General features: G+C 43.6%; 2 protein-coding genes across 4 annotated transcripts in view; one reads left to right on the top strand and one right to left on the bottom strand.

The window, feature by feature from the left end:
• The window catches only part of MANBA (mannosidase beta), a 589,447-nt gene that overhangs the window by 303,653 nt on the left and 266,194 nt on the right, over window positions 1–19,600 (bottom strand). The window lies entirely within an intron of this gene.
• The window catches only part of NFKB1 (nuclear factor kappa B subunit 1), a 122,307-nt gene continuing 120,431 nt past the window's right edge, over window positions 17,725–19,600 (top strand). For all 3 annotated transcript variants that reach the window (XM_060299752.2, XM_030845109.3, XM_030845108.3), the window contains exon 1: window positions 17,725–18,272. The gene's annotated coding sequence lies outside the window, so the exon portion shown is untranslated. The remainder of the gene's footprint in view (window positions 18,273–19,600) is intronic.

Raw genomic sequence — 19,600 nt, 5'->3', positions numbered from 1 at the left:
GTAGACTCACACACATAGAGACAATTGATTTTTGAGAAGCTGTAAAGGCAGTTCAGTGGAGAAAGTAGTCTTTTCAATAAATAATCCTGGAAAAATTGGATATACATATTTTTTCAAATCAAGATGTATCATAGATCTAAATTTAAAGCCGCAAACTATGAAAGCTCTAGAAGAAAACATAGGAAAAAATCTTTGTAAGTCTAAATTAAGCAGAGATTTCTTGAATACAACACTGAAACCGCAATACAGTAAATAAATAAATAAATAAGACTTCACCAAAATTATAAGCTTCTGTTCTTCAAAAGAGGATGAAAGTTAAGCTTCACAAACTAGAAGGAAATTACAACAAATTCAAAATTCAATAATAAAAAGCAACACACTGAAAATGGACAAAATATTTGAACATACATTACATCAAATGAAAAATAGCATATGATAAGATTAACATTATCATTAGACATTAGGATAATGCGAAGTAAATCACGAGATAACCACCACACATATCATTTAGAATGATTAAAATTAAAAAGACTGTTTATACCAAGTGTTGCAAGACTATGATTAAGGGACTTCCCTGGTGGCACAGTGGTTACGAATCAGCTTCCCAGGGACTTCCCTGGTGGCGCAGTGGTTAGCAATCCACCTGCCAACGCAGGGGACACAGGTTCAATCCCTGGTCCGGGAAGATCCCACATGCCACGGAGCAACTAAGCCCGTGCACCACAACTACTGAGCCTGCACCCTAGAGCCTGCAAGCCACAACTACTGAAGCCTGCATGCCACAACTACTGAAGCCCACACGCTCAGAACCCATGATTCACAACAAGAGAAGCCACTGCAATGAGAAGCCTGCGCACCGCAAGGAAGAGTAGCCCCTGATCGCCACAACAAGAGAAAGCCCACACGCAGCAACGAAGACCAACACAGCTAAAATTTTTTAAATTAATTAATTCATTCATTTATTTTAAAAAAGAATATGATTGAACTAGAAGTCTCATAAGCTGATGGGAAGATAAAATAATGTAACCTGTTTGGGAGAACAGATGGCAGTTTCTTAAAATGTTATACATATGCCAAACATATGCTCCAGCCATTTCACTCCTGATACTTACCCATGAGTAAAGAAACTATATATCTGGGCTTCCCTGGTGGCGCAGTGGTTGAGAGTCCTCCTGCTGATGCAGGGGTCGCGGGTTCATGCCCCGGTTTGGGAAGATCCCACATGCCCGCGGAGCGGCTGGGCCCGTGGGCCATGGCCACTGAGCCAGCGCGTCCGGTGCCTGTGCTCCGCAGCGGGAGAGGCCACGACAATGAGAGGCCCGCGTACCGCAAAAAAAAAAAAAAAAAAGTGGAAAAAGAAAGTATATATCTATACACACAGTTATACACAAATATTTTAGCAACTTTATTTGTATAGCACCAAACTGGAAACAACCCAAATGTCCATGAGCAGAGGAATGAATAAGTAAGTCATGGTATATCCATACAACAAAATCCTACTCAACTATAAAAAGAAATGAACTTTTGATACACACTACAACATGGATAAATCTCAAGAAAATCATGCTGAATGAAAGAAACCAGATTTTAAAATGTGTACATGCTGAATTATCCCATGTACATAAAACTCTAGGAAATGTAAACAAATCTATAGTGGTAGAAAGTAGTGATTGCTTAGAGATGGCGGGAGTTGGGAATGAAGGACTATAGAAGGTCATTGAAGAAACGTTTGGGAGTGATGCATACGGTCCCTATCTTGGTAGTGGTGATGACTGCATAGTGTATACATATGTCAAAATTTATCAAGTTGTATACTTTAAATATATGTGGTTTATCATACATCAATTATAAATCAATAAAGCTGTTAAAAAAAGAAATGTTTGTGTTACCCAATTCTGGCCAATGAAAATTAAAGAAAAAGTTGCTGAACGCTTCTGAGAAAATTCTTTGATCTTAAAGAGCCATAAGAAGATCTTTCTCTTTCTCTCTCCCCCTCCCCATCCCCACCTCAATGTCTCAATGTGAAAAAGAAAGTATGTTGTCCATGTTATAGGTGGAAGCCATCTTTTGACCAAGAAGAAAGTCAGCATGAGGAAATTGCTAACACAGAGACAGAAAAGCGGAAACAAATGCCTCTGAGAGGAATAGAGCCAAAATCGTGATTGTGTTAAATCTGAAGTCCTCCTTATCTAAGGATTTTCAACTACATGACCTAATAATATTCCATAGTAGGTAAATCATTTTTCATTAGGATTCTATAATTGCAGTGAAAAACATCCTAAGACAAGCATATTCTTATTTGAGAACCATATTAACAATTTACAATATGTGACCAGATGGAATTCTATTCTTGGTATTTAATTAAATTACATATTTTTTAATAATCCTCAATCTATATATATCTACTGCGTGTAAGGCTTATAGGTCCTACAATATAGGAGATATCAGATGTTTATACCCTCCCATCATATGTGTTTCCTCCTTTTGATAACAGCACTCTAATTTTCCCTTAGCAAACCACCTCTCTGGCACTCTTAGTTCAAGTCTTTCAGATGAGACAGATCCTCCTTGTCGCTAACAGTAGACATGTGATTCAAAAGGCATTGTGAGAAAGATGGGCAACTGAGCCCAAGTCCCCAAACTTCCCCTCTCAACCCCCTCTCTCAACTACTTCTCCAAACAAGAAAAAAGTTGGAGCAGGTAAGTGGAAGCACCTGCATAGGGTCCTTGAGGTTGCAGGCTCCAGGGTCTCTGACAGGAAAGGCACTCTCGTTCTCCTGTTTTGAGCATGCATAAAGCAAAGTTCCCAGTTTCAGGGTTCCCAGTGAAAGACTGTACTGGGAAACCTATGAATCCCTTTAGGAAAGAGCTACATGTACTTGTTTATGTGTGTGTTTGTTTGCTTGCTTTTGCGAGGGTTGAATTAATCCAGCTAGTGACAAATAATGTGGAGGAGACTTTCACCCATGAGATGAGTTGCTCCTAGCCCCTGAGGCTAGGAAAGAGTCCTGGCTTTTACCCAGGGAGATCTGGGAGAAGAGAGGCTTACTTCCAAGCTTCAGCTAGATGTTGACAGATTGCCAGTTGGTTCAGCACCAGCCCACAAGAGTGGAAACTTTCCGGCTTGTAGATTTGCCACTGTACAAGAGACCCTAATCACTTGACCTGTAATTATAGGTTAGTGCATGCAGAGCCTGAGGTCTGAGCAGGAAATGGAAAATAAGATCTTGCCTTAGTGATACCAGCAAGCCAGAGGAAAAAAACCAAGATAACACTTCAAACAGGTGTTTCATTGAAATACAACTGTTGGAAGAGTCAGATGAAAACTTTTTTAAGTAATAAATTATTCAACAAGATATAATTAAAAGTTCAAAGATTAACAGTTAAATATATGATAGATGCCATAACGAGAGGGGAAAAAATCATTTAAAAATATGTAATAACTGCATGTGTTTCTCATATTGTTCTGTTCCAGACTGAAGTAACTAAAGTGAAATAAGTTATGGAAATAACATTGATATGCTGGCTAACATATTTTCAAAATTAACACATTGCTGATGTTGCATGAAAGTCAGGAATTCCCAAACCTGAAGGCAGGAGGGAACAGCCGAGGAACTGCCTGTCTAGTCCTTGTCACCGTGTAAAAAGAGACTAAATTGTCTCCTGAGAATTCATAACCACTCTCACTGTATGTGGTGGGTGGTCAAGAACACTTGAGTAGGAAATTTAATTTAAAGTGTTACCAAGTTAATAATGCACCCAGAGTACAGGCAAAAAGAAACAAATATTCTTTGGAGTACTCAGCTTCAACTCAAACTTCAAAGAATTTCTAAAAATAAAGCTTCAAGAAATACAATTTATTATTGAAAACTCAGGTGATGTATTTAACAGCATATGAGATGTAATTGAACAGAGAATTTGTGAACTCAAAGAAAAAATTAAAGAAATTAACCAGAATTCAATCTGAAGAGATAAAGAGATATTAAGAGCTATAGAAGTTAGAGTAATAAGATCTTACACATGCCTAATTAAAATTCCAGAAGAAGAGACTAGAGAAAATGGGGGAGAGACAATGTTGCAAAAAATAATGGACTCAGAATTTTCCAGAATTACTGAAAGATATTAAATCCTGAGGTCCAGGAAGCCCTATTTAAAAAACAAAAAGAAACAACAAAATCCAAGTGGGGCATATAAAAGTAGACCACATCTACATTCACCACAAGGAAATTGGAAAAGAAAGAAAGAAAGAAATCAGAAAAGATCCAGCCTGACTTCTTAAAAAGCAACACTGAACATTAAAGACAGTGGAATAAAATCTTCAATGTGCAAAGAGAAAGTAACTCCTAATCTAAGTTACATATTCAATGAAACAGCATCTTAAGACACTGACAAAATACAGATACTTACAATCAAATGATACTAAAGGAAATTCTGAACTATAAGATTTGCTACTTGAATATAGCCAGATGGCACAATGAGAAAAAGAGTGACTCGAATTGACAGTGGTACTTAGATATAATTGTACCTCTATTCCAGAGATTGAAGGACTAGTGTTGCTATTTTATAAGGTGACATTTTAGCAGAGACTTGAAAGAAGTGAGGGAGTGAACCATGTGGATATTCCAAGGGTGTTCCAAGCATGGAAAACGGTATGTGCATAACCTCTGGGGCAGCGGGTGAGTCTGCTTGAGGTGTAAATGGAGCAGGAAGGCAACCTTTCCTGGAACAGCGAGAGTAACCAGCAGAGTGGCAGGAGATGAAATCAGAGTCAGCAGACAGCCAAACTAGGAAGGGCCTTTTTTTTTTTTAATATCTTTATTGGAGTATAACTGATTTACAATGGTGTGTTTGTTTCTGCTTTATAACAACGTGAATCAGTTATACATATACATATGTTCCCATATCTCTTCCCTCTTGCGTCTCCCTCCCTCCCACCCTCCCTATCCCACCCCTCTAGGTGGTCACAAAGCACCGAGCTGATCTCCCTGTGCTATGTGGCTGCTTCCCACTAGCTATCTACCATACATTTGGTAGTGTATATACGTCCATGCCACTCTCTCACTTTGTCACAGCTTACGCTTCCCCCTCCCCATATCCTCAAGTCCATGCTCTAGTAGGTCTGTGTCTTTATTCCCGTCTTACCCCTAGGTTCTTTTTTCTTTCTTTCTTTTTTTTTTTTTTCTTTGTGGTACGCCAGCCTCTCACTGTTGTGGCCTGTCCCGTTGCGGAGCACAGGCTCCGGATGTGCAGGCTCAGCGGCCATGGCTCACGGGCCCAGCCACTCTGCAGCATGTGGGATCTTCCCAGACCGGGGCACGAACCCATGTCCCCTGCATCGGCAGGCGGACTCTCAACCACTGTGCCACCAGGGAAGCCTACCCCTAGGTTCTTCATGACCTTTTTTTTTTCTTTCTTAGATTCCATATATATGTGTTAGTATACGGTATTTGTTTTTCTCTTTCTGACTTACTTCACTCTGTATGACAGACTCTAGGTCCATCCACCTCACTACAAATAACTCAATTTTGTTTCTTTTTATGGCTGAGTAATATTCCATTGTATATATGTGCCACATCTTCTTTATCCATTCATCTGTTGATGGACACTTAGGTTGCTTCCATGTCCTGGCTATTATAAATAGAGCTGCAATGAACTTTTTGGTACATGACTCTTTTTGAATTATGGTTTTCTCAGGGTATATGCCCAGTAGTGGGATTGCTGGGTCGTATGGTAGTTCTATTTGTAGTTTTTTAAGGAACCTCCATACTGTTCTCCATAGTGGCTGTATCAATTTACATTCCCACCAACAGTGCAAGAGTGTTCCCTCTTCTCCACACCCTCTCCAGCATTTATCATTTCTAGATTTTTTGATGATGGCCATTTTGACAAGTGTGAGATGATATCTCATTGTAGTTTTGATTTGCATTTCTCTAATGATTAATGATGATGAGCATTCTTTCATGTGTTTGTTGGCAATCTGTATATCTTCTTTGGAAAAATGTCTATTTAGATCTTCTGCCCATTTTTGGATTGGGTTGTTTTTTTGTTATTGAGCTGCATGAGCTGCTTGTAAATTTTGGAGATTAATTCTTTGTCAGTTGCTTCATTTGCAAATATTTTCTCCCATTCTGAGGGTTGTCTTTTGGTCTTGTTTATGGTTTCCTTTGCTGTGCAAAAGCTTTTAAGTTTCATTAGGTCCCATTTGTTTATTTTTGTTTTTATTTCCATTGTTCTAGAAGGTGGGTCAAAAAGGATCTTGCTGTGATTTATGTCATAGAGTGTTCTGCCTTTATTTTCCTCTAAGAGTTTGATAGTGGAAGGGCCTTTTTTGATCACTGTAAGGACTTTGGTATTTGTGCTGAGTGATCAGAAAGACACTGGAAGATTTTCAACTGAGTTGTGACTTGATCTAAGCAGGTAAATAAAATGCTTTAGAAATAATTTAGGTTCAAATCAACAAAAATTGTTCTTCCATGGACAAATGTTATCTGGTACTTAGAAGGCTTTCTGCTGATCCAGTTTGATATAAGAATAGAATTTATATATTTATTTTTGAAGTCTGAATAATTTATTTGATTCCTTCTCAAGACCCTGACAGCACCTGGGTCCTGGGTTCTGAGGGATCACAAAGGGGCCCTTGAGAAGGGCAGGAAAATGGCAAAGGCATGAAGAAGGCATATTTCAACAACTTAAACAAATTTTTTTATAAGTTTGTTTTCTGTGTCTGTGAGTCTTTCTGTTAGGATGAGCATTTTTTAATTTTTATTTTATTTATTTTTGGCTGTGTTGGGTCTTCGTTGCTGTGCACAAGCTTTCTCTAGTTGCAGCGGGTGGGGGCTACTCTTCCTGGTGGTGTGACAACTTCTCATTTCGGTGTCCACATTGCAGTGTCTTCTCTTGTTGCCTAGCACTGGCTCTAGGCCCGTGGGCTCCAGTAGTTGCAGCACGTGGGCTCAGTATTTGTGGCCCACGGGCTTAGTTGCTAAGCCGCATGGGGGATCTTCCCAGACCAGGGATCCAACCTGTGTCCCCTGCACTGGCAGGCATTTTCTTAACCACTGTGTCACCAGGGAAGTCCGAACTTTAAACTTCTGCCAAACCTCCAGAACTTGATTCAAAAATATATTCTCTTTCCCAGGGACAGGAGGCATTTAAAGGCTACTTGTGTAATGCTCAGTATGTAACCTAATTAAGAACACTAGAGAGTACCTCCAAACTGGAGGGCAATGTCTACAGAGCAGACTCCCACATCACTTTGAACATCGACGGCCCTGGCTTACTCAGGCCCGTCTTGTTGCCAGCCTTTGAAATCAGAGGCCTGTGACAGGAGGCAAGTAAAGAAGAGAAGAAAACACACTGGGTGGTCCTGGGGCCGATTCTCCATTATGACCCTCACCAGGATGTAGCACCTGGACTTAATGCCGGCTTCTAACACTTCCAGGGGTAGATGTTCTGGGTACTCTCTCCCGTGGCTCTACTGACTCTCATTCTCTTTGTCGTCGAGACTGAAGGGTAGACTCACACAGTTCGTGGGCAGCCTTTAAATCAGGCCAAAAATTGTCCAGGTAATTGAGCTGGAAATACCCTGAAGGAAATCACAAACACTCCTTCTGTTTCACTTCCATACTGCTGAATCGCCTCTTCATCTTCTGTCACCATAACGACTGGCATCCTGTCCTGGCAGTGGTGACAGTACCAAGCGGCTGCACTGTAGATGCTCCTGTTCTGCCGCTTCTCCATGGACTCCCCGCTTTCCTGAGAGAGAGAGCAGGACTGCTGGAATTCATTAGCGAAGAGAGCGCAATCATGACGCGCATCCTTCAGGAGATTTCGCAATTTGTTACAGTGTCTCCGGCCTCTTTGATGCTGCACAGCTTGACAAGCCGTTTGCTTGACAATAATTCCCTTCAATTCAGGAGACTCAAGGATCTCGAGGTAATCTTGAACGACTTTCCAATCTGGGATCATGTAATGAGTCACGTCGCGAGACAAGAGTTTCCCATCGTTGAGGCAGACGGCGGGCTGCGGGCGGAGCGGGCCGCTGCAGGGCACGCGGGGCCGCAGGTAATGCTCCCGCACGGTCCGCAGAGTCCGGCCCTGGAAGGGTCTCAGGAGCAGCACCGTCTCCCGCTTCTGCAGCATGCTGGCGGCGCTCCCCGGGCAGAGCTCCGGGCCCCGCGAGGCCGCCGGCAGCGGGCGGCCGGGAAGCTGCGGGCGCGGCGCAGCGCGGGCGGAGGCGAGGCCGAGGCCGAGGCTTCGGGCCCGCCCCCTCGGCCTGGTCTCCGCGGTACTCGCGGCCGGCCGGCCCTCCTGGCTGCGGCCTGAGCGATCCCCGCTCCACCAAGAATAGAATTTGAAATGGAGTAAATAGCACCCACGTCCTATTCGGTAGACTCTTCCCTGTTTACGACTTGCTTCTAACAGGCTTTTAAAAGGACCTGGATGGCTGAGTGTTTAAGGCCACACTCTGTGGCAAGGATAGCCGTGTGTTCTCTGTAGCACTTCCATCCTATGAAGATGTTTCCAGGCATTATACCATGCTTAGGCCCTACAGCCTCTGTCCCTGTCAGGGTGGATTAGCTACGCAATGAGCCTGCATGTACCACTAGAAACTGATCAGTTAAGTTCTTTTAAAATAGTGGTTATTTCGTATTTGCATTTTGTTCTGGATACTCTGTACTTGCTCCTGCAGATCCACTCTGCATCTCTCTCCATCCTGCTTTGTGCCTCTGGCTTCCAATGGGGTCCTCTTAATGGGGAACACTGCAGACGTGCATGCTGGAGGGAGAGATTAGGTAATGTATTCTACTGGCTCCCTGCTTGCCATGTGGTGACTTGTCCATGGCTCGTTTCTCTAGTGAAGTACCCCGCTCTTTTCTAAAACTTCACCTATAGCTACAAGCTCTTCCTTGGTTCCAGGCACCACTCCCCTTCCTTGCCTTTTCAGGCCTAGGAGTGGTAAAGCTTCCCTGTTCTTGTTATCTCTAGGATGCTTTGCCATCCCTCATTGGTTTCCCTTAACTCTGCTCCCACCCCTGAAAATAATTCCTTCATCAAAGTCTTGTTAATGACTTGTTGATGGTGCCATCTGTTTTCTGTCCACACAGATCGCTCTACAGAGTAAGTTCAACTAGTTATATTTATCAACTTTGCTTTTCTTTTTATGTACTTTACTTTTTTATTTATTTTGAAATTTTCACATATTTTTTAATTTAAAATTAATCAAACACTGACTCAACAACCATTTACTCGTATCATACAATTCAATACAACAAGCTAAATCAATTGCAGTGGCCCAGGAACTAGAGAAGCAAATAAGAGGAGGATCTTAGGCAACTTTGGCGTTCAGAAAAGACTCCACTGAGAAGGTGAATAGGACTTGGCGCCTCACCGTAGGGCAGCCCCTTTCTCCTCAAGAACTGTGGGTCTCACTGCACTACAGCCTCAGGACCACCAGGGTTAGTTGCTCACACAGTCTCACTGCAAACTCTCTTCAGGGCTCCCCTACTTCAGCAGATCTAATGACATCTGCCTGCAGCCATGTGGGGTGTGGGCACGTACACACGCACACTCAGAAAAGGTTATCTGTTAAAACTATGTAAGTGCTGTTGAAACAATTTCTTTACATGAAATGAGTGTAATTCTAAAGCATCCTGAATCTGAAGTTTTTAAAAAATTGTTGAAACAGTGAAATCGTCAACAGAGAAGTAGCATTGTTTGAATTTGCAATTCAGTAAGTCCTGACACTTTATTTTTTAGTCTTGCTACCAATATGATGAATGGAGATCTATTATAATGGGTATTATTATGATGATGTCTTTCAGGTTTCTGTAAAAGCTTGTCAGGATATATGTATGCAAAGGCACACTTATCCTATTAAAGATATATATATATATATCTTTATATATATAAAGATATATGTATATATCAATATATAAGTATCAGACCATCACTTATGAATAGCTTTGACAGCCAGATATAGAACCTTTCAGAAGACAGAAACCCCCCCCATAAAAACAAGTAATTGGCAGCTGTCTCAAATCAACCAGTCTGATTTCACTCAAACCAATTTTGTTGGCTTCAAGTAGCCTGACCAATCATCCTGGTTAACTGGGGACTGAGGGTTTCCTGGACGAAGAGCTTTCTGTGCTAAAACCAAGACGGTACTGGGAAAACTGGGGTGAGTTGTTCCTCTAGCTCCATGTCTCGTGCAGATCAGTAGAAGATATTTCTGTTGTGGCCTGAATTGTGTCCCCTGACCTGCCCCACCCACAATTTATATGTTTAAGTCTTAACCTCCAGTTGCTCAGAATGTGACTGTGTTTGGAGATAGCCTTTCAAGAGCTAAGTTAAAATGAGGTCGTTGGAGTGGACCCTGATCCAATATGACTGGTGTCCTTACAAAAAGGAGAGATTAGAACACAGACATTCTGAGGGACCCATGTGAAGACACAGGGAAAAGACAGTTACCCATAAAACAAGGAGGGAGGACTCAGAAAGAAATAATGCAGCTGACACCTTATTCTTGGATTTGTAGCCTCCAGAATCATGAGAAGAATTCATTTCTATTGTTTAAGGAACCCAGCCTGTGGTATTGTTGGTATGGCAGTGCTAACAACAACAACAAAATACATTCTCTCTTTTTTTTTTTTTTTTTTTCAGCCCCCAGTACGCGGGCCTCTCACTGTTGTGGCCTCTCCCGTTGCGGAGCACAGGCTCTGGACGCACAGGCTTAGCGGCCATGGCTCACGGGCCCAGCCGCTCCGCGGCATGTGGGATCTTCCTGGACCGGGGCATGAACCCGCGTCCCCTGCCTCGGCAGGCAGACTCTCAACCACTGCGCCACCAGGGAAGCCCTCTAATAGTTATTTTTGATTGTGTGCATTTCAGCTGATGAGCCTAATCTCTTTCTGCGAGCTTCTCTTTCCGCGTCCTCCTCGCTGCTCACACAGAAAGACCTGTCCCCTGCAATTCCTTCACCTAGACTGTGACCTCCACACATCCCACTTCCCTTCTGGCACCTTGCTCCTTCATGAATTTTCTTTCTTTTATTAAGTCTATAACTCATTAAACTATTTCCCAACCCTTCCAAACTTCCTTTAAGCCTGGAACTCCATAAATGTTAGATAAATGAAGAATGACACTAATTTCTCTCTCCTTCCTGCTTCTCACTCCAAACTCTTTTACATTTATTGCCTTCCTGTCTCCATTTCCCACTCACTTGCCAGCCCCTTGTCATGTGGTTCCTGGCTCCCATCATTATATTGAAACTGCTCTATGAAGTAACATAGGACTGGAGCTACTGGTATCAGTGGCATTTTGAGAATTTATAGTAAAGTCGCCTTTTCTTCTGAACAGAGTGAGCAGGGTGAACAGAGTGCAAAGTGGTTTCTTTCCTTAGCTGCACACCCATCCCCTGAAGCCATGCTTGGGCTTTCATAATTCCCCAATTCAACTGTTTCTTCTCTTTCTGACCTTTTAGGAACTGTCTGCAGTATTTGACACTGTTGAGCACTCTCTGACCCTTGAAACTTTCTCTTCTCTGGTTTTCCAACGTTTCTTCCTACCTTTCAATCGCACCTGAGCAGTCTTTAAGCATCTCTCTCTTTCTCTCCCCTCCCCCGCTACACACACACACACCAATTCCAGAAATAGTTACTCATCAAATTTCTGTTCTTGGTTCTCTTCTCTTCCAACTCTTTGGTCACTAATGTTTTAGAAACACTCTCATGACAACCACCGCATCTTTGCAGTTACCTCTTGATTTAGATCACCAATCCTATGTCTCTCAGAGCATCAGGCTTGAATTTCCAACTGAACATTAATCACTTCCACGTGATCTCCTTGAGCCTATCATGATTAACATGATGAAAACTGAATTCATCATATTTCCACAGATTCTTTCTCAGTTAAGATGTTACCATTCTAAGTACCCAGACTAGAAAACTCAGAGCCCTCTCTCACTCTTCCTCTCTCTCGAACTGCATGTATTATTGGTAAGCAGGTCCTATTGACCCTATCTTCTAAAATCTCTTACATCCTTCTCCTTTTCATTACACTGGATAAATAGTTTAGTGTAGTGATTAAGAGCATGGACAGCGGAGGCAAATCAAGTGGGTTCAGATCCTGATTCCCCTGCTACTTGCTAGTTATGAAATCTTAGGAAAATTATTTGACTTTTCATCTATAAAAATGGAGATAATGACAACCTATTTGATATGATTGTCTGAGAGTTGAATAAGTTAATACATGTGTAACAGTTATTAATTTTGTGCTCACCCAACCTATTTCTTCTTCCGAAACACCCAGCAAAGCTGTGTTTCCTGGGTCCCTTGCATCTGAGCGGGGCCATGGAATGTGAGCAGGAGTGTTGTGTCACTTTCAGTCAAAGGGAGTTGAAGGAAGACATACATCTTCTATGCTCTCTCTCTTCCTTTGCTGAGGCAACACTGGAAGCAACACATAATGACGGTGAAGTTGTATTCTGGAGGGATTCTGAATGGCTGAGTTACTACCTGGAGGAGAGCTGCCCCTGTGTGCCACCACCCAGGAGCTTCTGCAGTGAATTTTGGGTGAGAGAGAAGGAAACTTTTAAACTTTTATTGTGTTGGATCACTGAAATTTAAGTTTTTAGAAAAGAGCAGCTAGTCTTATTTATCCCAAACATCATGTAAATACACTGGAAACTGTGCCACAAGTAATAAGTATTTGATAAATGACAGAGATTATTATTCTACTGCTACTATATTGAGTCCAAATCATCCTTCACTTAGATTATGAGAAGATAACATAAAATGTCAACTCTTTCTAGCCTGAGTAGTTCATTTATTTAAGATACATTGTGCCATAAAAGTTTTGTTTTGCCCAGTTATATTGTTGGTAAATATCAAATGATTATTGTATAGAAGCAGCAAAAGACTACTATTTTGTGATTCCCATAAAGAGGAAAACAGATACTCTATTCCTTTCTTTACTGCCTCAAAAAAAGGATAACTGATGCCAGGACTTCTACACCCTCACCTAACACAAACTTTAACTTTCCTTCCACCACCTGCATCTTAGCCTCCTGAAAGTTGACTTGGGTCCAAATCCTGGCTCTCCCACACCTTCTTCTTCCTGAGTCTCTTCGTGTATAGGATATATTTTTATGGCCCATTCTTTGGTGAAACAATGTGTATAACATTTTAAGTGAAAGAATAATCTTTTAAAACATTTCTTTATTATGTATTGAACATATTTTAAGTGCAGTGAATGTGCTTTAGAGAGGTGATATTAGACCCAAAAAAATGTTGACAAGTGGGTGTCTGGGAAAAACTCTAATTTTTTTAACGTTAATTATTACAACATACAATTCCACTTCCGAAGTCTTTTTGTTACAAACTGTGTTTTAAACCCAGACCTTATGTCTTTAAGTCTCACTTTTCCTCATTCGTTTTCTTTCTCCTGGTCAATTCACCATCATATCTTATCCACCATGCGTGGCATCCATTAAGGGCCATCTTCATCAAGTTGTTCCTCTGAGAAACAGCAGTACTACTAATAATAACCGACATAAATATGAGTTTTCTGAACATCTGGCAACTTGGTCAGTGCTTCACACACCTTATCTCATTTGGCCCTTACAATACCACTATGAGGTGGGGCGTAATTATCATCCTATCTTACAGGTGAGAAAAAGGAGGCTTGAAACAATTATATCTAGGGTCACACAGCTACTCAGGGAAGAACAAGAGTGAATTATTTTCTGCAAAGGGCACAATCGGATACTGGCTTCAAATTTGAAGGTAGCACCTGATTCCATAGCTCGAGAGCTTAACCACCAGGCAATACTGCAAGCACCATTATATCTCTCCCTACCTATGCCTAAGTATTTGACTATACCTCCATGAAAGCATTTACTGTACTCTGCCTAGCACTATAATTACAAGCACTTCTTTGAGTTTTGCGAACTCTTTGATGGCAGTGATGGTAGTGCATAAATATCATTTGAGCTGATAGAAAAGATGCTAGTATCTCTAAGACCAGTGACATTCTTCTTTGAAATTTCTTGTCTCCATTTCAGTGTGTCTCCATTGTCAAGGGAATACAATTCTGGATTCTCTATACAGTCTTAAGAGGAAGATGATTTCTTTGCACTCTCCTGTTGGTTTTACTCTTGGTGATATAATCCACTATACAAATCACTTTTGTCCTGGCTATTACATAAGAGGTCATTCTTCCCAGCTTTATCTCCTTTTTCTTTTGTACCCACTTTTATAGGCTAATGGAGTGCTTTTCCAATAAGACCTGCTAACTGCGCAAGCACAAGATAGAACATGACAAGTACTTTAATAGAGGTGTAATGCAACACTTTGCTATCAGTAGGGAGAGATGCCACAAGGATGAGTGTCTGCCCCAGTGGTCAACAGTGTGAGCATTTTATGTCACTTAAGCCTATGAGGAAATTAATTTCAAGTCCTTTTTCTTAGAATAACTATTTACATTTGCATAGGCCTTTTACATTCTTTATCTCCCCTTTGTCTCTAGAGCTTCGTGAGGTAGAGTTGTCATAATGTAAAATACATGTTATTATTGTATATATACATGTAACAACACATATGTTGTTACATGTATATTATATAGCCATGTCTTAGTTTGTTAATTTGGGCTGCTATAACAAAATACCACAGACTGGGTGGCTGATAAACAACAGAAATTTATTTCTCACAGTTCTGGAGGTTGAAAGTCTGAGATCAGAGTGCCAGCATGGTCTGGTGAGGGCCCTCTTCCCAGCTGCAGACTTTTTGCTGTGTCCTCACGTGGCAGAAGGGAGGAGCTAGCTCTCTGGAGTCTCTTTTATAAAGACACTTATCCAAATTATGAGGGCTCTGCCCTCATGACCTATTCAGCTCCTAAAGGACCACCCTCGTAACACCATCACTTCAGGGATTAGGATTTAAAAATATGACTTTGAGGGGGACGCAAACATTCAGACCGTAGCAACACAACATATATAATGTAAAGCATTATATAAAGCTAGTATACAGCTTATTATATAATATACACTATAATGTTATGCTTATTGTATAGGTGACAAAACTGAAGTTCATATAAACTTGGCAAAAGTTACACAGATAATTCAAGGCAAAGCCAGGACTCTAAGTCAAGTATGATTTCAAGTCTAGTGAAGTCTTTCCATTTCATCTTGGCTCCCACAGCCAAGAGCTGTGACCTGGGTGTTTCTAAGCATGTTGAGCAAGTTGTGCCCTTTACAGAAATACAGTTCACTCCTGTTCTATCCCCAAGATAGGTCTTAGAGTTTGTAAGGCTCAGATATATGAGTCTGTATTTTTGAATACTCTTTACACACTATATAACTTCTCATTGTTGACGTGTACACTATATAGATCTCAACCTCAGAATTCTCTTGACGCCAACATTTCCAATACGCAGCTTTATGAGAAGAGAAATTCATGTGATTTCAAAGATTTAGTGACAAATACAACACATCTTGCCCTTTCCACAATCTTGATGACTGAAATTCCACAGGCATTTTTTCTGTTGTGTTCTGATAGTGGCAAATGCCCTCTGACACCTGAGGGTAGGTGAATTTGTAAGATACATTCCTGAAAGCAGGTATGTATATGTATAGGGTGTAGAAAAAGTATTGGGAAACAAAGCGGGAGTACAGGAAGGATAACTGGTGAGCCAAAACGAGTAGATGGAGGGCTTTTATAGTTTTGTCTACTGTAGTGCATTGAATTGTGTCCCCCAAAATGATATGTTCAAGTCCTTACCCCAGATACCTATGAACATGACCTTATTTGGAAATAGGTTCTTTCAGATGTAGTCAAGCTAAGATGAGATCATACTGGATTATGGTGGGCTCTAAATCCATAGACTCCTGTCCTTAAAATGGAGAAAGGAGAGGGGGATTTGGATACAGAGACACAGAGGAGACACAGGAAGGAAGGCCGCGTGAAGACACAGGCAGAAATTGGAGCGATGCAGCTAAAGCCAAGGAACATCAAGGATTGCCAGGAGTCACCAGAAGCTAGGAGGAGGCAAGGAAGGAGTCTTCCCTAGAACCCTCAGAGGGAGCCTGGCCCTGCCAACAACTTGATCTCTGACTTCTGGCCTCCAGAACTGTTAAGAGAATAAATTCCGGTTGTTTTAAGCCACCCAGTTTGTGGTAATTTCTAGCAGCAGCCCTAGAAAACTAAAACAGCTGCGTAATAGACCACCCCCTCTGCCCACCTCAATTTTAAGTTCAATATACGGGATAATTTTGAATTTGAAATTTAATCCTTTTAAGTAATTAACACTCTTCAATTTTTGTTCCCATAATATGTCACACTGACTCTTCTCTTCTAACAATACTGTCTATTGATTCTTTCAGCAATGGGCTACCAGCCCATGCAGAATGAACTGTGTGAATGTTCACACTTACCCCATAAGGAAAAAGAAGACTATTCCCCTAAAACTTTGTTATTTCATGACAGAGGCAGAAATCACTTCTTATAAACTATATATTAATCTACTAAAAACACAATATTGGCACAATTTCTAATAATGTCCCATAAATAATAACACAGGGTTTCTAAAAAGTCATTGTCTTCAGTCTTTGTAAATCCCCTGAATTCCAGCTGTTTAACCAGCCCCTGGGAGCTAAATGAAATGGCTTGAAGGAAGATTGTTGGTTGCTCCCAAGGTCACTGCAGAGATTCACCCCAGACTGAAACAAATGGATCTCGACTCCTCTGCTGAAAACTCCACCAAGAGGATTCTTATAACCCGAGGAGGGAGGGGGCATGGCAAGGAGTGGGCACGAAGGGAATATTGCTACGGGCAATCTAATGCCATAGCAACCCTGCCTGGTGAATCGGTGATTCCTGATGTTTTAAAGTTCAATTTAAACAGTTATCACTGAATTCAGTAGTGAGATAATTAGCACTAAAATATCTATTTCAGCTCTGGTTTCTTGTTTGGGGAACTAATCTACCCCAAGGTATTCCCTGCCCCGCCTAGCACAGTGCCTGGCATGTAAAGAAGCTCAAATGCTAGTGACTGGTGATCTGCGGGTTCTAGCAGCGGTCTCTCCAGAAGAAAACAAATTCCCACCTGCTGGGTCAGTATTTCTTTCCGAGCTGTGAACCAAAACCATTGCTACCAGCATTCTCATAAAGGCCTGACAATGCCCTGTAAATGAAAGTTCTGAAGAACTGTCAAAACCAGATTTGAGACCTCACCCCAAACCGGTAGACGTTCAGACTTCCCTGGACAGAAGTCAGTTATGCTACAGACATTCCAGTTTAATCTGTAAAGAGATTTGAGAGTAACTGAGAGCACTTAAATGCAATATACAGACGAGACTTATTTTTACACACAGCATGCCTGGCTCCATGCCGACCCATCATCCCCTCTGGATGCTTGGGCCTGTCCTTCGGGGCTCTGGACCCGCTGACTCTCACAGCCTCACGGCCGACGCCTCCGCGCCGCCGGCTTCCCATCAAGAGTCGGCTCCGCAGGCGCTTCCAGGGGGCGTCTCCGTCCGCCGCTGCCCTCGGGGCTCCCGGAGCGGCGGCGGAGGAGCGGGCGCCCCGCGGGGGACGCCGGCGTCCAGGGCGCCGAACGTGCCCCCTTCGCCTGCGCCCCGCAGCGGCTCCGAGGGGTGGGTGCGGAGCTGGCCGGCGAGGCCGGGCCGGGGGCGCAAGGCACCCCCCCACCAGGCGTGCGGGCTTCCCCCACCCCCGGCGGCGACCCCACCTCCCGCCCCCGCGGCGTGCGCGCGTGTGTCCGTCTGTCTGTCTTCTCTCTCGACGTCAGTGGGAATTTCCAGCCAGGAAGTGAGAGAGTGAGCGAGAGAGAAAGAGAGAGAAGTGCACCAGCGAGCCGGGGCAGGAAGAGGAGGTTTCGCCACCGGAGCGGCCCGGCGACGCGCCGACAGCTTCCCCTGCTCTTCCCGTCGGTCGGGCCTCTCGCCGCCGCCCTCCGCCAGCGTCCCGCCGCCAGCCTCACTCGAGAGCCCGGGGCAGCCCAGGCCGGAGCCGCCGCGGCCGGGAAGGCGGCGACGCCGTGGTCCCGCAGCCGCGCGCCCGGCGTTACCTCCGCCCGCGCTGCGGCCATGGCGCGGCGCTGACTGGCCCGGCGAGACCGCGCGCCCGCCCGGACCCGATCCGACCCGCTCCGGCTCCGGCCGGCCGCCGCCTCTTCCTTCCTCGGCCCCCAGGCCCGCGCCGCCCCGGAGCGGGAGCCACAGGCGCAAGGAGGCCGAGCGCGGACCCGCCAGCAGGGTAAGCCAGACTCGGGCAAGCGGGGGCCCCGCCGGCGAAGTGCGGCCCGACTCCCGCCACCCACCCGCCCCGCACCCCGTCCGGCCCCGCTCGGACTTCCTCATTCCTGCGCTAACCGCTCGGCTAGACCGGAGGACGAGGTTGACAGTAGCGGAGAGGCGCATGGGCTCTGCGCGAGGGGGGAAAGGCACCTCCGGAGTAAGCACGGGCCGGTCGGCCGGAGGGCCGCGGCTGCCCGCCCGGGCCGTTCTTTCTCCCCCTTCCCTCCGCCGGGCGGGAACGCGGCGCGGAGGGGAACTCGCGCAAACTTATTTTATCCCCATCTCCCCTTCCTCTGCCGGGGGGTCGGGGCTTGAGGGATGAGGGGCGCTTGGGCGCGGAGGAGTGAGGGGAAGGTGGTTGGTGCAGTGCAGAAGCAGATTTCACCTAAGGGCGTTCCACGAAATGAAAGCAGAAGTGCATGTCAGTCCTCTGGGCTGGGAAAGCCCTCCCCAGCTCCCCAAGATTGAACTGGACAGCCTTATTCCTGGTCTCCTACCTCCAGAAGAAACCCCCCACTTCACACACACACACACACGCACACACACACACACGCACACACACACACACACACCCCAACCGGGACAGGATATGCTCACCTACTATAGGACCTGTTCCTTAGTTTTCAAAAGATAAGGAGGGCCTGGTACTGATCCTACAGGGCCTGCCTGGCGTTTGAGAGCGAAATTACCCACTTAGAACACTTCTTAGACACCCTGATTATGTAAAACAGTTGGACAGCTGTACCATGTGTTGTGCATGACCTCTTAAACAAAAATGATATAAACAAAGCCTATCGTGACATTTTAAAATAATAAATTTAAAAAATATATGAGCTTCCATATGCATTTTTGATAAAGTAGTCAAAATATCATCTTCTGCTTCTTCAGAACTTGTTGGTAGACGTGCTGTTCTGAGCAGAGAGATGACTGCTGTAGAAAGTGTATCTGGAAGTGCAGGGTAGTTTAACCAATAGAGTAAATATTCATATTATGCTCTTCTGGTGTGTAGGTTGAACAGGAATCACATTATCAGGAGTGGTGTGTAAGAGTCAATGGCTACATAAAATTTCTCATTAATTTACTGTAGTAAATTAGGAAATTTGTACGAAGATTGGTTGATTGCTTGGCTTTGATTATCAAGATTTAAGCGGTTTTCATGGACTTTGCTAAGTCGGGTTTTTCAGTATTGCAGGTAACTAAATAACTATATTTAACTTAAAGATTTTGTTATAAAGCCCATAATCTGAGAGAATGACTGTATTACTAAACCATTTAATGGCTCTGGCA

Source organism: Globicephala melas, chromosome 5, assembly GCF_963455315.2.
Source record: "Globicephala melas chromosome 5, mGloMel1.2, whole genome shotgun sequence".
NCBI classification, from domain to species: Eukaryota; Metazoa; Chordata; class Mammalia; order Artiodactyla; family Delphinidae; genus Globicephala; species Globicephala melas.
Note: the sequence above shows the minus strand (reverse complement) of the source record. Positions and strands in the feature narration are given on the sequence as shown.